At 43.7% G+C, this 19,128-nt stretch overlaps 1 protein-coding gene across 5 annotated transcripts in view; it reads right to left on the bottom strand.

Annotated features, from left to right (window-relative positions):
• The window catches only part of RBM47 (RNA binding motif protein 47), a 77,689-nt gene that overhangs the window by 42,061 nt on the left and 16,500 nt on the right, over positions 1 to 19,128 (bottom strand). Inside the window, exon 1 of one of the 5 annotated variants that reach the window (XM_057371782.1) lies at positions 587 to 690. The exons of the other annotated variants lie outside the window; for them this stretch is intronic. The gene's annotated coding sequence lies outside the window, so the exon portion shown is untranslated. Of the gene's footprint in view, positions 1 to 586; positions 691 to 19,128 lie in introns of those variants that run through there. 5 annotated transcript variants of the gene reach the window in all.

Below are 19,128 nucleotides of genomic sequence, written 5' to 3'. Positions count from 1 at the left end.
CAATTGTTTGAATCTATTCATCTTCACCTCTCTAAGTGGCATACGCATACTAGGAACTTAAATCCTGGTATTTTTTCTGTGTCTAATGTCTATGTTCCATATTCCAAGGAACATGGAAAAAATCTTGAAAAAATTAGTCACTTTGTCTATTTTTGCAAAGTTCGTTCAAAAATCAGCAAGTATTTTTCAGCGTGAGTCACAACCCACATCCCTGTTGTAATAATTGGATTACAGATTTTCGTTAAAATCTCTGACTCCTTGCTCCTACTGTTTTGTTAGAAGACGAAAAGAAGACAGGTTTGAGCTTTATTGGAAGACCATGAAGTCTTCAAATGAAATTATGCACTAATTTTGTTTATTTGAAGATACAACAAAATCTAAACAACGAGCTAATCAAGGTTGGGTGAATCAACACATGCCCTAGATGACACCATTCAGCCAACTACCGCTGATAAAAGCAAACTGCAAAATAACAAGGCTAACTCCTCTTCCTACGTCCGGGGAGAGAAACTTTGGCAAACCTTATAACCCAGCACTGCTGCCCTTCTGCCTTTGAAAGCTGAGAAATGAAAGTGGAGAGCGGTACCTGGGTTGAAGCTGGTGCGTTCCCGTGGGCGCTGGCTGCCGCTGGGCGCTCGCTGCTGCCTGCCCGGGCAGCCCTGCGCTTCCACCGCCCCGTCTGCCCGCGCTGGTCAATGTTTTACCAGGCTGGGAACAACCCGTGTCCCACCCTCCCGGCAAACATCTGTGCGAGAAGGCAGTGCTGGGGCCACGGGGGCAGAGCCAGCGCTGGAAAKGTCGCTCCCCTTCTACCTGCCCTGTTCTCCACAGGCAAAACAAAGCACTCGGCAGAAGGGAAACCTGCTAAGAGGGGGGATCTAGGGAAAGCTTGTCATGAAGGGGRGAAAAAAGCTACATGAGTGGTGCTATTAATAGATAATTTGTGGCAGGTAAGTCATGATAGCCTTTCTCTGTATTGTTCTAAGGTTGCAGGCAAGCCTAGGCATGCTACGCAGACCTAGGGCTGAGAGGGAATGCTTAATTTGTGGCAACATATAAATTTCCAAGTAAATCTTTGGCGTAAGAGAACAGTCATTCAAATGACAGCTAAACCTCCAAAATCATAACAAAAAGACACTGCATGATGAAAAAAATGCAAAGGGAGCTTAAACACGAAAACAGGGGAAACAATTGGCCAAGGCAGTCTGCAGCACCTTGCTGTACTCCCGTATCTTGGCTTTTCAGGAGTGCCTCAGAGTTAAAGCTCTACCTGTGCTGAACAGAGCTTTCCTATTCTCAGGAAGTTAACAATTACAAGCAAAGGGCAGACGAAATGGGCTGGCAACGGAGCACAGAGCTGATAAGGTACCATTGCTGCTCCCTGAGGAGGAAAGGGTAGCTGCTGAGCTTGGGAAGCATTCAGAGACTGGGACTCAACATGATRTGGCTGCTCCTAACATGGGAGACATTTTCTGGACCTGGTACACAGATGTTTGCTCATGGAGGAGCAGCAGGAAAATCTAGGCTATTTAGYGTGTTCTGGTTTTGTGATACTGCCTTGTCTGTCAGGGACTTTCAGTCCTGGTTTGGGGAAGAAYGATTAATTTTGTCTAATTTGGATCCCCAGCCTAAACAGTGTGTATTTTAATGCAGATATTCAAGGAGAAAATCTACAGCACAGCTGCTCCAGCTAATCAGATTAGCTGCTGGAACCTGCCACATTGTGCAGTGATGATCACTGTGATGGGGTCCACGTGATGGGGCTGCTGCTGATCTGGATCTTGTATGGCCTTGCAGAGGGTTGGGGATGTCCATACCCGTTGATGCTGGGCTGAGGGACACGAGCTGAGTCTGGTCAGGTTGGAGAGGCATTCTCTGCCCACTGGGTACACTGCTCTCACAATGTAGCCAGCAGTACAGCTCTCTCTGTCTGTCTCAACAGTTGCACACACACACACACACACACGCACGTGACACTGTCAGTGCAGCAGTGGGCTGTGGCTTGGCTCAAGCTGATGTGTCACTGGAATCAGGAGTGCCTTCCCTGAGCCAAGACTCCTCAGAGCCCAGGACAAGCCTTCAGGGGCTGATGAATGGTCACTTCCTTCAGCAAGCACCAGCCCTGTGGCTGCAGCCTGTACCMGAAGTCCCATGTGCCCAACACACACAAGTCTGTTCAGCTCTCCAAGGTGCCACCATTTTCTCTGGCTGCTTTCATGTGTGTTGCTCCCTCCTGCCTATCTGCATTCACGTCCACTCTCCTTTTGTCTGGAAAAGGAGCAGCAGAAGGGGAATCTCTCATGGATTTGGTACAATGCCACCATGGCAGCAGCCTGTGCCTGCCTCTGGGATAGTTCTTTRCTGGGAGTGGGCAGGATGCTGGCATGATAAGAAAAGGCACGTGGACTTCCCTACAGCTGCTAGACACAATCCTGCTGCTCTAGGACCACCTGCAAGACCCTTCAATATCTTTTGCATAAACCTTGTGAATTCCAWACACCAACTTCTATATCCTCTGGATGAAAATCCCCCACAGCTGCTTTACAGCATCTGCTCCCAACCTGTGAGGAAAAGCACTGTGATTATTGTGCAGGGGAGGGAGAGACCCATCTACTTCTGCCATTTTCTCAGGCCTGTGAGCCACATCATGTTAGTCTCTTTCCAGAGCTGCCTGGAATCTTAGCTGTGGCTATCGCCTCTGAGACTTCCAGGCAGAAAGAGAGGTTTATCTGAAAGAGCTCATCTGGGCTTAAGATCCTACCTAAGTAGCTTCAGGGAGCAGGAATTTCTCCTGGCAATCTTGTTCCACCTGGTAATGAATGCTGTTCCCAGGGAGGTGCACTAGATAGACAAGGGTCAAGCCGAGATGTTTCTCTTGTCAGTTTGGATAAGGACCCCATTCAAGACCTTTTAGATTTTCCCAACAAAACTTGGGTGGAAAAGACCACGTTTCTGTGAAAATACTTTTGCCTGCTTGATGTTTCCTGGTTGCAGTGGCATTTCAGCCGAAGACTCTGGAGGGAGACCTGGCCACCCGTCTTTGTCAAAAGTAGTTTTTTTCACTGCTGTGTTCATGTCACAGTCTGGTCYTTGACAAGGTTGAAAACTGAGGCTGCAGTGGTCAGATTTGGAAGTAGAAGAGCGACACACTGGTGCTTGGGTCATGGAGCCAGCTCAAGTTCAGTTTGCCTGGCAGCATAGACAGGGTTACTGCCTTTTAGGGAAAAGTTGTACAAATACTCAATTTTCCACAGTGATAATACTTCTACAGACCATGTTAGCCTGGTACAAGCCCAAGAGAGTCGAATAGTGGATAGTATTGACACCCTGAGCCCAGAGGCCTAGGAAGAATCTTGGTTATCAGTTGCAGCTGCCAGATGCAGCTACCACAGAAAAATGATGGCTCTACAACAGCACATCTAGAGTTGTATCATGTCACCCTGGGCAAACAGAGAGGTGGAAAATTTAATGGGTCCTCCCTCTAAATCYRCCCTTGTAAATTAGCTGATATAAARCAATAGAAAATAACCTTTTTCTCATTGTTGCACAAGAAATTTTAAAAAGCCTTCCCTGTATAGCTATCACCTTGAGAAGACTCAGTCTGTTATTCACACATTTTCCTCTCTCAGAGCTGGGGTTTCCACAGGGCTCAGAKAGAGGTGGATCCTTCTGAGGAGGCCGAGTCTGACCTGGTGTCACCTGTGCCAAAGTGTCTCTCACCACACTTTAGAAGTCACTGGGGGTGGGCTTCTGATTAACGCGGGGCTGACAGGAGGGACTGGGGCCCAGGGAAACCCGGCATTTCAGTCTCTTCTCAGCATGCAACCTTTGTCACAGAGCACGGGTTTCAAGGGCAACGTAACACTTGCATATTTACTTACTGCAAATGGAGGAGGTGCTGGGTTGGACAGCATACAGGCTGTAAAGTCAAACATTAATTTAATTCAGACACTGTATAACTTCAGACTGGCTTGGGAGCAACTAAAACAGATGGATATTATAAGCGAAAAAGCACCTAAAATTCTCAAAGCTCTTCCAGTGAAACCCCAATTTACTTACAAGTTGTTAGCAGCTTTAACAACAATACAGACACCAAAAAACAAAACTAAAAGATGGGAATCAGGTAACAGAGGGGAAATTTCTGTGAATCTWAAATGGGGTTTAATTTTGTTCCAGTTCTGTTTCAACAGATGCATTTGTATTTCATCCTTCAGGGCAACACTTGCTTTGGAAAACAGTACAGGCAGATCCAGAGGGGCTACTTGAGAGGCTTTGAAAACTTTCCATTCCCAGWAAAGARCCTGCATCTGAGCACAYAGGGCCATTAGGAATATGTTTAGAYCCATCCCTAAGCAACGTGTCGAAACCACCTCCCCAGGAAATACTGGTACAGCACTGATCTCCTCCGACAGGAGCTACATCCCCTTCTCTGGAGCAGAAGGACAAGCAACTTAAAAAAACAGGTGGGAGGGGAAAAATAATGGCTGTGAACCGAGTAAGATCTTTATCACAGAAAAACAGCAGAGACCTGAAATATGAATTGAGAGGGCTCTTTCAACAGTGAACGTGGCACACGTGAGGACACCTCTCCAGCTGTGGGTTTGACTGGGTGTCTGGGCTTTGGAAATCTTACCTGGCCATGCCAGCAGTGCAAGRTCTATGGTCCTGCCATACCTACTCATCCTTTTTGTCCATAATTTAGTACCTTGTGCTGAGCTTTCAGAGCAAAATGCCCTGTAGATATTCATCTACTGGAGAATGAACCCTCAGCACCGGACACAACACTCCTCTGGATGATAAAAGAGATAGTAAGGAAACTRTAAAATTAAAAAATATTTATAAAARATATTTTATATATATTAAAAATATTTTATAAAAAAATGGCACTGCTAGCTGATCCTAGAGCTGTTTGGCTAGCAGTTTCATTGGATAGGAGTTTCAGTTGTCACTATTCCCYTGGAGGGAGCAGACCATGCAAAATGCACAAGATATGTAAGAAAACTTGCTCATGATTCACAGAGAAACTGAATGTTGATGGGAAAGAACATTTGCAAGCARTTTCTGTAGTGCTGCTAATAAAGAGCAGGCAACACTGATACAAAATCATATGWCAGGCTAGAAAACTCCCTAAAGAAAGAGGCTTTTTTTGAAAAACAAACCAACACATCMCACCTTTCTTGTTCATTCCCTTATYTGCAGCTTTTATTTTTCAAAAATAGTACTACAAAACTTTATTATCCAAAGCTTTCAGGGAAACTTGCCTATTTTTACTCTGTCTTGTTTCATAAGACCATACTACGCTAGTGATTTGGCAACTTCACACTGCAGACAGATATTTCAAAATATTCCCTTCTTCACAGCTGTTCAACCACTTCTACATGTATTGCTGCATTGCATGGTGCCACCCACAGCCGCTCTTAGGAAAGCATCTTTGAAGCCTGATGTATTAAAATCAGAGGTGTACATACCCCATGGGTTTGATTTTAATGCAAAAGCCTCTCAGCTAAGCTGCTTCTGGGCATCGGGACTGTCTGGCAGGCACRCCTGCCCTGGCAGCATTGGGGTGGCACTGGTACAGGTAGCAGTGTCTGTAGGGCATTGGTGTGTAGGGACCATGACAGAAAAGTACCCTGGTGAAGCTGGAGAGCTCTTTAGCTGCAGTGGAAAATAGTTACTGCTTCGGGGGAAAACCAGTTTGTATTGAACCCCACTTTTAGAAGAACCCAACACTCACTTTTAGGTACCAAAATAAGCCTGCACAGAAAACACTGCCCHGTGGATTACCTGAGCACAGGAGCCACAAGAGGCTCTATGAAGAGCAAAAGTTATTTTAGAAATAAAATCCTATGCCAGGGAGGCTGTCAAGGCRGCCAGTACCTCTCAGTCTGTGCTGCAGCACTGCCAACACCAGCCCAGGGCACTGGGCTTCCCAAGTGTCCAGTGCCCTACAGCACCCAGGCAGTGTCCACGGGGAGTCTCTCACAGGAGGTGCCTCTTGCCACACAAATGTGCTCCCAGACATGAAGGTCAGGTAGGAAATACAATGCAATAGAAGTATTTACAGGTTTCTGTGGCTATTGCTTACAAAACATAAATTTAAAAAAAAATTAAACCAGCCTAATGTCAGCCTAGCATCCTTATTAATTCTTTTCCTTTAAAGAGGTGTTGCTAGGAAGAGGAATTTCTTCCGCCTACATTTCAGTTAAGACATTTTTAATTACTTGGTTAAATACACTCATTATGCATAAGAATTAAATAATTATAAGCCACAGCTTAACACAGAACATTTCCCCCCTGTAGTTCCTTTAAGACAGGAATAAAATTGTTTCTTTTATTTTGGAGAGTATTTGAATCAAGATCTGTGGGCTGTCTGCCTATATCTATATATYTATTAATTATTCTCTATCATCTGTCCTTATGTCAAGATACATTAGGTTTTCAAATGCTTTGTGAGGGCTGACTGGGCACGTGAAGCTCTAAAAAGTGAGAATTTCTAATAAAAGARAATAAATGTGTTTCTAACAATACTTTAATTCTACTTTCTTGGGCATTAACGTTGGAACTGAAGCTAGGCTGTAACCATTTCAGCATTGAGCATTTTTCTTACACTGTCTTTAGCACCTTATGCKAAATTTGGGCAAATATTTACTCTGAAATTCAGTTCCTAACATTTGATGGCAGGAAGGACCTTTATTAGACTCCACAAATGCAGCTTGTAGCCTTGAATGAACCCCAGGAGACAAGTAACATTTCTAATTTAAAATAACACTTAAGAAGATAGTACATACAGAGACTTTATAGCTCAATGGAAAAGGATGGATCTGAATCAGCCTTTCCGAAAGACACTGCCAAGAAGATGAATGAGATATTTTTATTCTTATTCACTTCATTCAAAATCTCAGAGGAGATATTGATACAGATCTCTGTGAGGCCAGTTCCTGAGGATTGTACTTATATATTTGGAAGCTGTTATTTATGTAACTATCTCCATGAAGCCCAATACCTCATGCATCCCTAAGCTTCAGCACACAGATGCCTTTTACAGCACATCCACCTCATCACCAAATTCAAGGAACAAGAAAAAACATTTGCAGATGAGTGGGACCAAGATCTGAAGAAGTGGACCTCTTGCTTTGTAGTTTTCCTATCATCTGCCTGTAAGAGGTGTCTGGCTGCCTCTCACTTCTCTCTTTTGTGGAGCCCAGCGAAGAATTCCTGCCTGGAAATAGCAGGATTGCTAAGAGACAGCTGGAGGTAGATGGGTTACCACAAAAATATGAGTTGAGGACGCCAAGGATACAGCCAGTGGCTTGATAATTGTAAGGAAGTTGAGAGACAATCAGAGATTAGCTGGGATGGTTCAGGAGGAACAGGATATTGGGAACTGCTTATAGGATGAGTGATAGCTGCAAAGGAAGGTGGGATGGAGCTGGAAGGCATCTTGTGGGTAGAAAAAATAAGAGGAAATCCACAGTTTCTGAAGGCAGGAAAAGAATAGAATGGGGTGACCCAGCTGCTGGAGTGAGGYGCATTGTTTTGGAGGGACAGCTGAGTAACACTTGTGAGAAGGGAGAAAATGAGGGTTGAATTGGAAAGAGGAAGTAGTAAATACAGCATGTACAGATGATGGCTATGAAGGAGTGCATGTGAGTCAGGTAAAATAACAGTGTACTGGAAGAACATAACCAAAAGGACATCCAGCCCCTGAGTGAAGGAAGAATTGGTGGGTAATGTGCTTTCGAGCTATGCATCTGGCACTGCTGTACTGGGTGCTGGAAGGCACACTGCTCAAAGGTTGAAGACATAGGGTCCATCTAGAGAGAGAAATGGAAAAGTGTCAGAGGGGACACTGCAGAGGAGCCTGACCACATTAAACCAGGGATATTAGGGACAAAATCCGTTGTGTGGTGGAGTGGGTCTTGGGGCACTGGCAGGATGCAAACTGTTGAAGAGGAACTGATGGGAAAACCAGAGTGATGAGAGCGCAGATGTTCAAAAATCAGAAAATAAATTGCCKATGGGGACCTGATCAGTTAGGGGCATTTTTGTGACCAGGATGAAGTCTTGCTTCACTTTCATGGAGTGAAGCAAAGCAGTGAGGCTGAGAAGGTGGAAAACTAACAGGGACATGGGACATCAAAGGACAGCCACTGTGCTGAGAAAYGAGAGATTCTCGGGGTAGCTGCAGAAAGCCTGAGGTGCAAAATTTTGGGAGGAAAACAATGGGGAGCAGTGTGTCTGCAGGGGAGGAAAGAGAGGCAATGCTGGGTGACAGCCTTGTTGACAAACAGTGGTGCAGGGTCAGAGATGGGTGGGCACTGTGGCTGCTGCTGCTGGAGAGGCTGGGGAGGGCAGCTCTGCCTGCTGCCAGGGTGAGACGAGGAGCAGGAACTGGAGGGTAATGGTTGAGGAAGAAATGTAAAAGGAACCTTTTTCCTGTTTATGATAAAAATACCCTCCAGCAGATTTTCAAACTAATTAAAAATATGCATATAAAAGGAGCCTAGGAGAGCCAGCAATAACCTCTCTACAATAGCTGCATCACATGTGCAAACAAAATATGTTGCTAAACTTGTTTTTTTCTGTGTAAGGACTAAAACCAGATATCATTTACCCCTATGCACACACAACCAGTAATGTTTTATGCTTGTAGAGTTCCCATCTATTGTGTGAAAGCTAGAGAGCTGAGTAACACAATGTTCTGTACCAGAAAACTGCAGCATTTAGCCAGCCTATCTGTTCCCCRGAGTAATTTTATGGTATTTTTATTTTATAAACCTTCCATCAACATTGAAAGTGGATTTGTTTTCCATGCAAAGAAATTATTTAAGAGAAAATCTGTAATGCCTACTCTGGCAAGAACATTGATGCATTTTTGAGCTCAGTGGCAAACTGATCCTCAATCCAGCTGTCCTGAGGAAAGCAGCATGGCTAGTGGGAAAATCAGGATTCAAACTCCCAAGTTACTAAATCCATCTTGCTCCTAGTTAAGATTTTAGAAATGAAAAACCTTTTACCAGATTATGCAAAATTCACTTTGTAACATTTCATCTTAGGCAGACACTGTRTTTTGAGAGCTGACATACAGAACCCTTCTCTACTCACTACTATGAAATCAGGAGCTGTTCTACACAGGTATTTCAGCAAAAAAAGTGTTACCTATTTATAAGCACAGGCACAGATATTTGTGGTTGGCTGGGTCTCAGTCYGGCATAACTGCAGGCTACAATTCAGATTTGAGGCTTGGACTTAATTTATATTAAAACTGGAATTACACATTGTGCTGTCACTAATCCTTGCACAAGATGGAGGGACTCTCAGGACCAGTATGTTCTTGCTAGTCTTCTGCTTAGAACAAAACTTCTCAGAGGACACCGGTTTGCRTTTGAGTTGAGCTTCATCTGTACTAGGGCCAAATCTTAAAATCTTAAAATGATGGAATCATGGAATAACTTGGGTTGGAAGTCACCTTTAAAGGACAGCACCTTTAAAGACATCTAGTCCAGCCCCTTCAATGAGCAGATACGTCTTAAACTTGATCAGGTTGGTCAGACCCCTGTCCGACCTGAATTTGAGCACCTGCAGGGATGAAGCATCTAACATCTCTCAGGRCAACATGTTCCAGCACTTTACCACCATCACCATAAAAAAATCCTTCCTTATATCTAGTCTGCATTTGCCCTCTTTTAGTTTACCTAAAATTGTAACAGGCCCTGCTAAAAATCTGTCCCCATCTTTCTGACTTTAACTACTGAAAGGTACTGTAAGATCTCTCCAGAGCCTTCTCTTCTCCTGGCTGAATGACCTGAACTCTCAGATTTTCCTCGTAGCRGAGGTGATCCAGCCCTCTGATGAACTTCATGGCCCTCCTCTGGACTTGCTCCAACAGTCCATGTCCTTCCTGTGCTGAGACCTCCAGAGTTGGATGCAGCACTGCAGGTGTGACTTCATGAGAGTGGAGGAGAGGGAGAGTCACCTCCCTCAGCCTGTTGGGCACATTTGATGCAGCCCAGGCTGTGGTTGGCTTTGAGAGGACATTGCCAGCTCATGTCCAGCCTCTCATCCACCAGAGCCATTCTCAATTCCTTCATCCCCCAGCCTGTGTTGATACTCAGGGTTTCTCTGACCCAGGTGTGACACTTGCACTCAGCCTTGTTGAGCCTCATGAGGTTCCCTCRGGCCCATTCCTCAAGCGTGTCCAGGTCCCTCTGGATGGCATCCCATCCCTCAGGCATACGAGCTGCATGACTCAGCTTGGTGCCACCTGCAGATTTGCTGAGGGTGTGCTCTTCAGCTCTGTGCTTTCAGTACAGTCCCCTAGCAGTGAGTATTTAAACACCTGAAATTATTTAATTTGATACAACACAACTCTGTTTATTCCACCAGGACACTGAAGAGCACTGAAATTTTGCCTGTGATGTGGACTCCTAGCTGGGTTGCTTTTATGGTACTGCACATTGGTCATAGAAATCTACATTTTTTTTTTTTGTTGTTGTTTCTTAAACAACAGAAGAGATGTGTGAAAACAGCAATTCAGGAATAGCATACAGGTTCCTAAATGGATGTCACAGACCACTGTGAAGACAGATGACGAATCATATTTTAATGATTACCAAGACTCCAAGCATCACTAGATTATGAGAAAGGTCTTGAAAAGATGCCTTAGTAAAGATTGCTAAGCACAGTCTAAGAGTCACTCAATTTATCACCATCAAAATATCAAAGTTGGAACCCAAACTGTTAGTATCCTCTCTCCAAGTGTGACAGCAGTGTTGCAAACCTGTTAGCAGGGCTTTTTAATGATTGATCATACTTTCCTTTTGTTTTTGCAACTTGTCACCTGAATCTAGACTGAAATTTGGTTGCTAGTTTGGAATAATCATAAGGTATTCTGCAGTGACAGTATTTCACGTTTCAGCCACGTACTYGTGGGCTTTCAAATCCTCTTAACGGTGCACATTTTCTAGGCCTTTCCCTTGAAGGAATCTCAGCTCACTTGTATTTTCATGTGTTGTTTTCACCTCCTTTAATATACAGTCAGCTCTGAAGGAGAACACTGAAATTATCAAAGTCAGAAATCGAAAAAATAATACTTGGTTTCACTAAAGTTACTGTGGCCATTTTGAGTAATAGGATAGCCATTTGTCTGATCTCACACACTAGTCAGCTACTGGTTAAAAATGTAGGGATAGAAAACTGAGTGTCTTGGCCACTTCTAAAGATTTTCTTCTTACTGAAGGACAACACTGTCTCCAAGAGTACCAGCAGAAAGCACCATTCATCACAGGAAAAGTTAGAATGCTCCCATCTACTTAATTATTAAAATTGAAAGTGGCTCCAGATCATGAAAAGCGTTTTCATACCATTTCACCCATTGCTTGGGCTGACAGCAGGGACACAAGACTGCTCAAAAGCGAAGAACTGCAGAGGATGAGAACAGGTCCAACACAACAAGGAGCAATGTCTCTGCTGTGTTTTGTTTGGGGTCAGTCAAGGCTGCGTCACATAATTTCCTATTTGCCACTTACATGTGCTTCATGAAAGGTAATAAATTATCTCCTGCTAGATCCAAAGTAAGAATTGCCATTGAGGAGTCTTTTGTGGAAACAGAGCACGTAGCCAGCACGAGCCTGTCCTCCCAGCTGGCACCACCTCTGAGCAGCCTCAGTGCTCCCTGCAAGCTCATTTCGAGAGCCGGACCCGAGAGCCCGCCACCAGACAGAAATCCTGTGATCCTCCCTCCACCCTGGTGTTCGCTCCCAGCACGGCCAGAGGGACGCTGGGAGAGCAGCCAGAGCTGGGGAGTGCCTGCCAGCCCTYCTGGGCTGAGGTGTAACCCCAACACATCCAGGGCAAAGGTGAGGTGTTTCTTCACGAGAGGCTCCCTCAGGAGYGAAGGCAGCGGCGTGTTGGAACACCGTCACTCCAAGATACCAACAAGTGAGGGCAACTCAGCCAGTCTAAATAAACAAACAGAAGCACAGAGGGAGGAAAAATTACACCTTTTGGATTTGCTGCTACTCCTCATGTGCACATTTGACACTTAGATGTTATTACAATGGATGCCACGGTTCAGTTACTGATTGAATCCCAGTTACAGAGCCCATTTCTTGTTCCTCAGTGATGTCACAGTATTGATAGCTCAAAYACAATTTTGTTTGCTAGTGGTTAAGTAAATCACCAGTGAAAATCTTCATTTTCTTACAGTGCTAAACTCACTAAAAACATGGACCAGGCAGAGCATTGACAAATATAAGCTTGTGGGATCACACTGAGTATAAGCCTGAAATTCCAGACTGTGAATCAGTCTGTGGATTGTGTGGCAGAGCCTGTTGTGATCCTTTGCACAAAAATGGATTAAGAGCTGCCAAAACTTTGTTCTCATCAGTGTGTTAGTCAATGTTTTGGGTGTTAGCATCTTGCTGACTGCATTCTTTGTTTAGGAACAGTCAGTGAAATGGTAGATAGAAGCTCCTTTGGTGTGCAGATGTCCCACCTGTGATGCTGCGTCTCTGAGGGGGAGAAGCAAAGGAGAGATGGATTTATAACCCCAGAGCTGTAYTGAGGAATTGATGCTGTTAAAGGAAAGTTCACTCCATCCCTGCACTACTCGTGATGGTATTGGAGCTCTGCAAACTTCTGGATTTCYGAAGTCATCACAGGTGCCAGTGGGTATTCTGAGGGAACTGATTTCCAGGGTGCAGTCTAGCATATCCCATGCCCTGGCTTAGCATCCCTTGAGTGTYGTATGGGATAAGCCAGCACAGGGAACCCATGTCTGTTTAGTCCCAGAGCTCTGTTCCTTCCATACAATAACTGGAAAAGGAGCCAAGGGGGCTGTATTGTCTTAGTTCTGCTAAGATCCCTCCCTGGTGACTTGTAGGCCTATGTGAAGTAATATATGCAAAGAAAAAAAGAAGATAGATGATATTCCAGAGAAGGTAAGAGGGATTCTCATGGCCTCAGTAAAAATACGTTCCTGGGAAACTGATGTCTAGAAACTAAATTTTCTATTGGTTTCATTCCAGTTGAGTGAAGAAGAAAAGAGTGGGACTATGACAATCACTCAAAAAGAGGTTTCAGCCCTTTCGTATTATTGACGTTCTTTTAGAAATCTGTATCTCCAAGATCCTTTCTGCCTTGTGAATAAGATGCTGAAGGAATATCCAAGCTAAATRCCTGCATTTGTAACCTAAAGAAAAATACCGTGCTCACTCATGCAAATTCATGTATCAGTCAGAATCCACTGATGGCCCTGGGATATCAACCATGGCTTGAAACAACTTCCTTTAACCTAATGAGTCTGCATTCTTCATTAAAACAAATTAGCACAGTTGCTCTGGAGTCAAGGTAGTGGTATTGTTTCAGACACATGGAACACATCTAGAGCTGCACTTATACTCTGCTTATCATCTGAGGGCTTCACAGCAGAGCTTCAAGCAATGGGACTGAGGATTAAGTTGCTTTATCCTATGTGAAACAAAACCTAGAAATGCTATAGCAGTTAATGCACTTTAAAGAAAGCATATTCCTTTTATAAAAGCCTGTATTCCAGGCAGTACAGATATGTGCATATCTCAGAAAAGGCCCATGTGAAAACATGCCTTAGCCCTGCTAAGAAAGAAAAGGAAACTCACAGCTTATGACGACATGCATCTGTTTACACACATGACACAATTCTCATGACTTTGTGTATATATATGTGCACAGAAATGGCAGTATCCCTTTCTAAAGAAATATTTGTAAATAAAAATTATGTATTATGTTTTTCTAAATTTTAGAATGTTTATTTAAGTAATTTTTACAATTATTAAGCTGTGGGAATATCAGAATTTTTTTTTCTTATTTCATAACGCATATATCTTTTACCTTGCTGCATCATCACTCAGATGATAAACCCACAAAACACAGTGGGCCAGAAACAGCTTGTCAGAGTTTCCCCTACTCTCAGCTTCAGACTTTAAGGYGATGGAATTACACCGATGTTTTTAACAAAGTGCTTATCATTGGTGCAGTGTAAGAGAGTGGGGTAAATAATGTTGGGGKTTTTTTTTCTGGTAGTCTGAAGATAAGCAAGTTAATTTAAACTACTAAGTRTAATGTTTCCTGCTCTGTGTTCTCAAGCAGAAGGGCAATCCAAGTTTTGCTGTATTCTTGTGATGTGTGTTTTACTTATTTAGAGGACAAAGGAAGAACTTGGGGTCATTTGTCAATCCACAGACCTTTCAAAAATTATTTTAGTTTTATGAAAGAAAGCACAGAGCTCAGTTCTGAGTATTCCTATGCACAAAAAGAGGGACAAGTGGGACAGAAGAGACAGAGAAGAAGGTGCTTCAAGGGCAATCTTGTCAGGCTAGTTTAACAGTGTTAAAAAAACATCCTGGTGTAAATAAAAAGGAGCACTACAGGATGTGGCTCCACAAAGCACAGCCTGCATCTTACTGGACCMCAGGTAAAAAACACCATCATGCAATGCTTTCTTGACACTGAGCCCTACTCTTCCTGTCCATCTGGTAGCTACAGCCATGGAGCAGCTGATGGAGTGACCTTCTTCCCCACAGGTACTGTGGCACCACTGTTCCCTGCAGTGCTCTCCCCTCAGGCTCAGGAACAGAGCTGACAGAGAACCTTGAATTCATCTACACATCATAAAACTGGTACATGATTTGCTCACAATTCAAATAAAAATATAAGAATAGTGTTACTATTTCAGGTTTTTGGGGCTCATGTACATCAGCAACCTGTCTGCAGCAGTGATTAAAACTGACCCCTGAAGAATAGCAAGAATAGGATAAACATAATTGATCTTTTCTGCAAGTCCTCTCCCAACCTTCAGCCATTTTCAGCTCAGTGGACTTCTCCAGCCTGATCTAGTTTGCCCAGTGGTGAACCTCTCTTCCAAGTACTTTCCCATTCTTCCCCTGAGTGTCTGAAAAAGGTTGCTGCAACTGTCATACCCTTTGGCAAAGAATTTCACAGATCCAGTATTTGCTGCATGAAATATCTCCTTTTATTCTGAAAACGGCTCCAAAATCTTTGTCTAACAGTCACCACCTCTTGCATTGGGAGAGACTGTGAACAGCTCACCCCAAGCCACCCTYTCCACACCACCCCGGATTTCACAGACCTGCATCAAAGAAATCCCCGTGGTGGTCTCTGCCTGAGCCTGAGCCTACTCAGCCAGAAGCTGACTATCACATGTGTTTTGGCTGCTTGTGTTGAAGAGATTAGGGAATTTACTAAAATGTCTTGYTGCTCMGAGTCCCTACACATCTTTGTGGCCMAACTTCAGCCCACCCTCACTAGCTGGACATTGAGCAAGCCAAGAGCGGCAGCCACACAATGCTTGGTGTGGGCCACCTGTCCCAGATGTTTAATTGCCAGAGTGTGAGTGCTGAATTGCTCTTTTCATGGTACTTTGTGAACTACCATAGATTTTGCTTTACTTGGTGTATTAAACTTGGGATGTTAAAGCTAAAATCTYCTCATTATTTAGTGCACTCAGTAGCTTTTAATTACATTGCCTGACATCATGTTTCCCTTCAATCACATAATTCGGCCACATTTTAATTTAGCTTATRGCTTTCTTTCAGTTAGCTGTAAGTAAGCCAGAAAACAAACATTTTAATGGTCACCAGCACTGCAAGTGCTCATATATTTACTGCTGCCTGCAAATGTCTGCACATGATGCTACTGAGTAAGTTTTCCAGTTGCCCTCTGAAAGTCAAAAAGTCAGGATCAACTCAGTCAGCAGACTTTTTTAAAAGCTGGCTTCCYAAGGAAAAATTTCTAATGCTCYRTGGTTTTGCTAWTTTAACTTCTCTCAGTAAGTGGGATGTAATGGAAATCCTGCCTAATCAAGCAGGTCTTGTTCAGGCAACAAACCTTCAATTGATTTTATATCCAACCATTACAATAATATGCTTTAAAAACTGATTTTATGGCTAGCTGGAACACAACCAAATATGTTTAAACCAGGTACCCCAGGTTTGCATGTACACCCTATGGCTACCTGGTTTACTTCCCATATTGGGACAGGAGAGCATTTTTAATTATTTACAGCTGGTCAGCTCATCATAACCACATCTGTAAAAAACAGCTTGGCCAGTCGTATTCCTCACAGGTCAATGAAGCATCCCAAAAGCACGTCCTGCCCTGCTCACTATGCAGACTTTCCAGGCATCTGCTCCCCTGTTGAGGCAGGGCCACCCAGCTCTGAGAGTAAGTACTGGCAAGGACATGAATGAATATGTGGAGAACGCTGGGACAAATGTATCAAGTACCTCAGGTTAATTGGCAATCAATTAAAGCTAATGTCTAAAAAATCTCTCATGGTATTGCAAACTCAAGGCTGCAAGTAGTAGACGTAGAGGGCTCAACAYTCTGTAACTTTAAAGTTAAACAGAAGATGCTGAAATCATTTCCTCACWTTTCTACTTACTTAGGTTTACAATGTTTTGAGATTTTCCAAAGCAAATTTAAGATGACAATATAGACCAAAAATAACTCCATGACAGCGCACTCAATAAGGGTGACTTGATTAGCATCACTTCTGCTTTAACAGGTATTTCAAAAGCACCACAGTGGCAGCAGACACAGCTCAGGAAGATAACACTGCTGGAAAAGTGCACTGAAGTGACACCACTCATGGTCTTTCACTCCAGCCTCAGCCAACCACGGTATTGCCTGAAGAACACTGCTAAATACTTCACACAGCCCCCCAAGCATCCCTCTGAGAGAGACTGCTGGAGAACCAGCTTGGACCCGAGAATCCCTTATGGGTGGACTTTGCACAGCTGGGGCCCTGGCTCTGTGGCAGAGCTRGTCTCAAGTTAACAATTACATGTTTACCATATTATGCAAGCATTTATTCCTGCTTTTTCATAAGTACCCATTCTTCTGCTTTTGTTAGCCACTCCTTTTCTCATTGATTTCATGCACCACAGGAGCACAGGTCCCACTGGCATCAGCATTTTCCCCGCAGGCTTGCCCTGCAGCAGTGATCCCTTGCTTCCTGGGTTAGGATCCGTGTCCTGCTCAAGTCATGCTTCTCCTGGAWTCAAATTACTGAGATCAAAAGTTCAGCAGGTTCTATCCTCAGTCAGTCTGTTTATGTGTTTGCTTGTTCCAGTAACCTGCCAGGTCTCCACCAGTCCTAGCAATCCCAGGAGAAGATCCTTGTCTTTCTTCAGAGCTGGCTGAATTGTGCAAGCACAAACTGAGGGGCTGCTTTGGAGGGAGAGCAGAGACGAGGGGTTAGTGAAGGATCACGAAACTCTGTTTGGAGCCAGCAAATTACCATTAAAGAATGCTGCCCACTTATGTAGAAAAACTGGGTGCCAGCCACTCACCAACCCTGTTATTCAAGTTCTGCAGCCTGCAGCAAAAGGCCCYGAGAATTAGCTCTCCCAATTTGGTGGTGAGACACCTCTGATGTCTGAAATGGGTTTGCCTTGGGGTTGTTAAATACCTGCTCCATGTGATTGGGCTAATTAAAAGTTTTTAGCCAAACAAATCCCTGTTTGTGAGGGTATAAGAGCTAAGAGGATTAGATGTTAGTTAAACTAGACATAACTGAGAAAACAAAGTTGCTGCTGTTAATTCTTAAAAATGCTACCCTAGTGTGTGTGGGTGAAAGGACTGGAAAACAAAATTAGCAGGTGAAATAGAAGTCTCAGGTAACAGGTATATCCCATCAGAAAAGTGCTCTCTTAAATTCAATATTGTGATGTAACGGGATTATATTTATTCTACATACAGATCCAAAACCAGCTTTAGTCAAAATKGGTCTTGATCTTCTGCATTCTTCTAACAAAGGAAATGTAGGTATTTTCTACTATTCTATAGGTTTTCTACTACAGCCTATCAACAAAACAGATGTATAAAAATAACACCAGAAACTGGCGAAACAYGACACAACTCCACACTTGGATCAGAAAGATTGTCTGCTACTCCACTGAGAAACTGGATGGGTCTCATTGCTGTACTGAGCAGTGGGGAAGTCAGTGCCTCTCAATGACTTTCTACCCTGTCTTTCCAGGGGGCTGTCAGTTAAAAACATCAGCTTCTTTTACATTTCCACAGGAACCAAAAGTCAGCRGTTTTCTTCTTCCAATAAGGAGATGCTTGCAATAGCATCCCCAGTAAGAATAGATTAGGGAAAGTTGAACTTGGATCCACAGCATACTTTGTCTGAACAAATATTTTCTCCCTACAAAAAAAACCCCACCAGAACCAGGCCATTAGAGCCTCCAGACTCCCCCTTCCCCCTCTAAAAACAGACTCAAATCTTGTGCCTGCTTAGAAATTCTTGACTTTATTCCCAGTGAAACTGTTCGGTTCAGTAGCAGCCAGCAGCCCTCTTCATCAGCATCTGCTGCTACCTGTCATTCTGCCTTGTTTCACTGCCTCTTCCTGGGCAGACATCCCATGGATCCCAGGTTGTTATCTTGATGGGTTCATTCTCCTCTATCAGCCCCATTCTAGAACACCTGCTAAAGCTGCTAGCACTAACTATACTTTTATTTGAATGGAAATACTTTGTTTGGGGACATAATAAGTGTACACCTGATTTTGGAGCCTCTGAAAGAAGGCTGCTGTGCTGATCAGTGCCAATGAGGAAAGGGGAGATGTAAGAACTATCTCCACAGAAGAAAGTGCAAGTCAAACCATGTCARCGAGCATTCCTGGGTGCTGGAAATCAATTGCACATTTTAAAGTCCACAACAGCTGGCACACTTTGGACCCATGTCATTTAAATACCAGTTGCCCAAACCAGAGGGTAGATTATCACTCTCTCAGGCACAGACCAGGGGTTAGGGTGAGATCTGGATCATACCTTACACACAGTTTGGGTGGAGTTATTTGGTTTTGGCCAGAGAGACAGCATCCTCCTCTGGAGGTAACCAGCCTCCATGCCAGAGAGCAATTCCAGGCACTTTTGATTTACTAGCAGAGATATAACTAATGGGGAACAGAGATACAAAATCAAATCCCTTCTTTAACAACCAAAACAAAGAAATCTTTTACATCTGGAAATACTGAGGCAAATGATCAAATAATTAGCACTGCAACAAGTTTGTACTGCCTGCAGCTAGAAGAACTGCTCTCTGTGGAAGCAGGAATGTG

The sequence above is a fragment of the Malurus melanocephalus genome, unplaced genomic scaffold (genome assembly GCF_030028575.1).
Source record: "Malurus melanocephalus ecotype Western Australia unplaced genomic scaffold, MMel_1.1 scaffold_157, whole genome shotgun sequence".
In the NCBI taxonomy this organism is placed as follows: Eukaryota; Metazoa; Chordata; class Aves; order Passeriformes; family Maluridae; genus Malurus; species Malurus melanocephalus.
The sequence above is the reverse complement of the archived record's forward strand: the minus strand, read 5'-3'. Positions and strand labels throughout refer to the sequence as shown.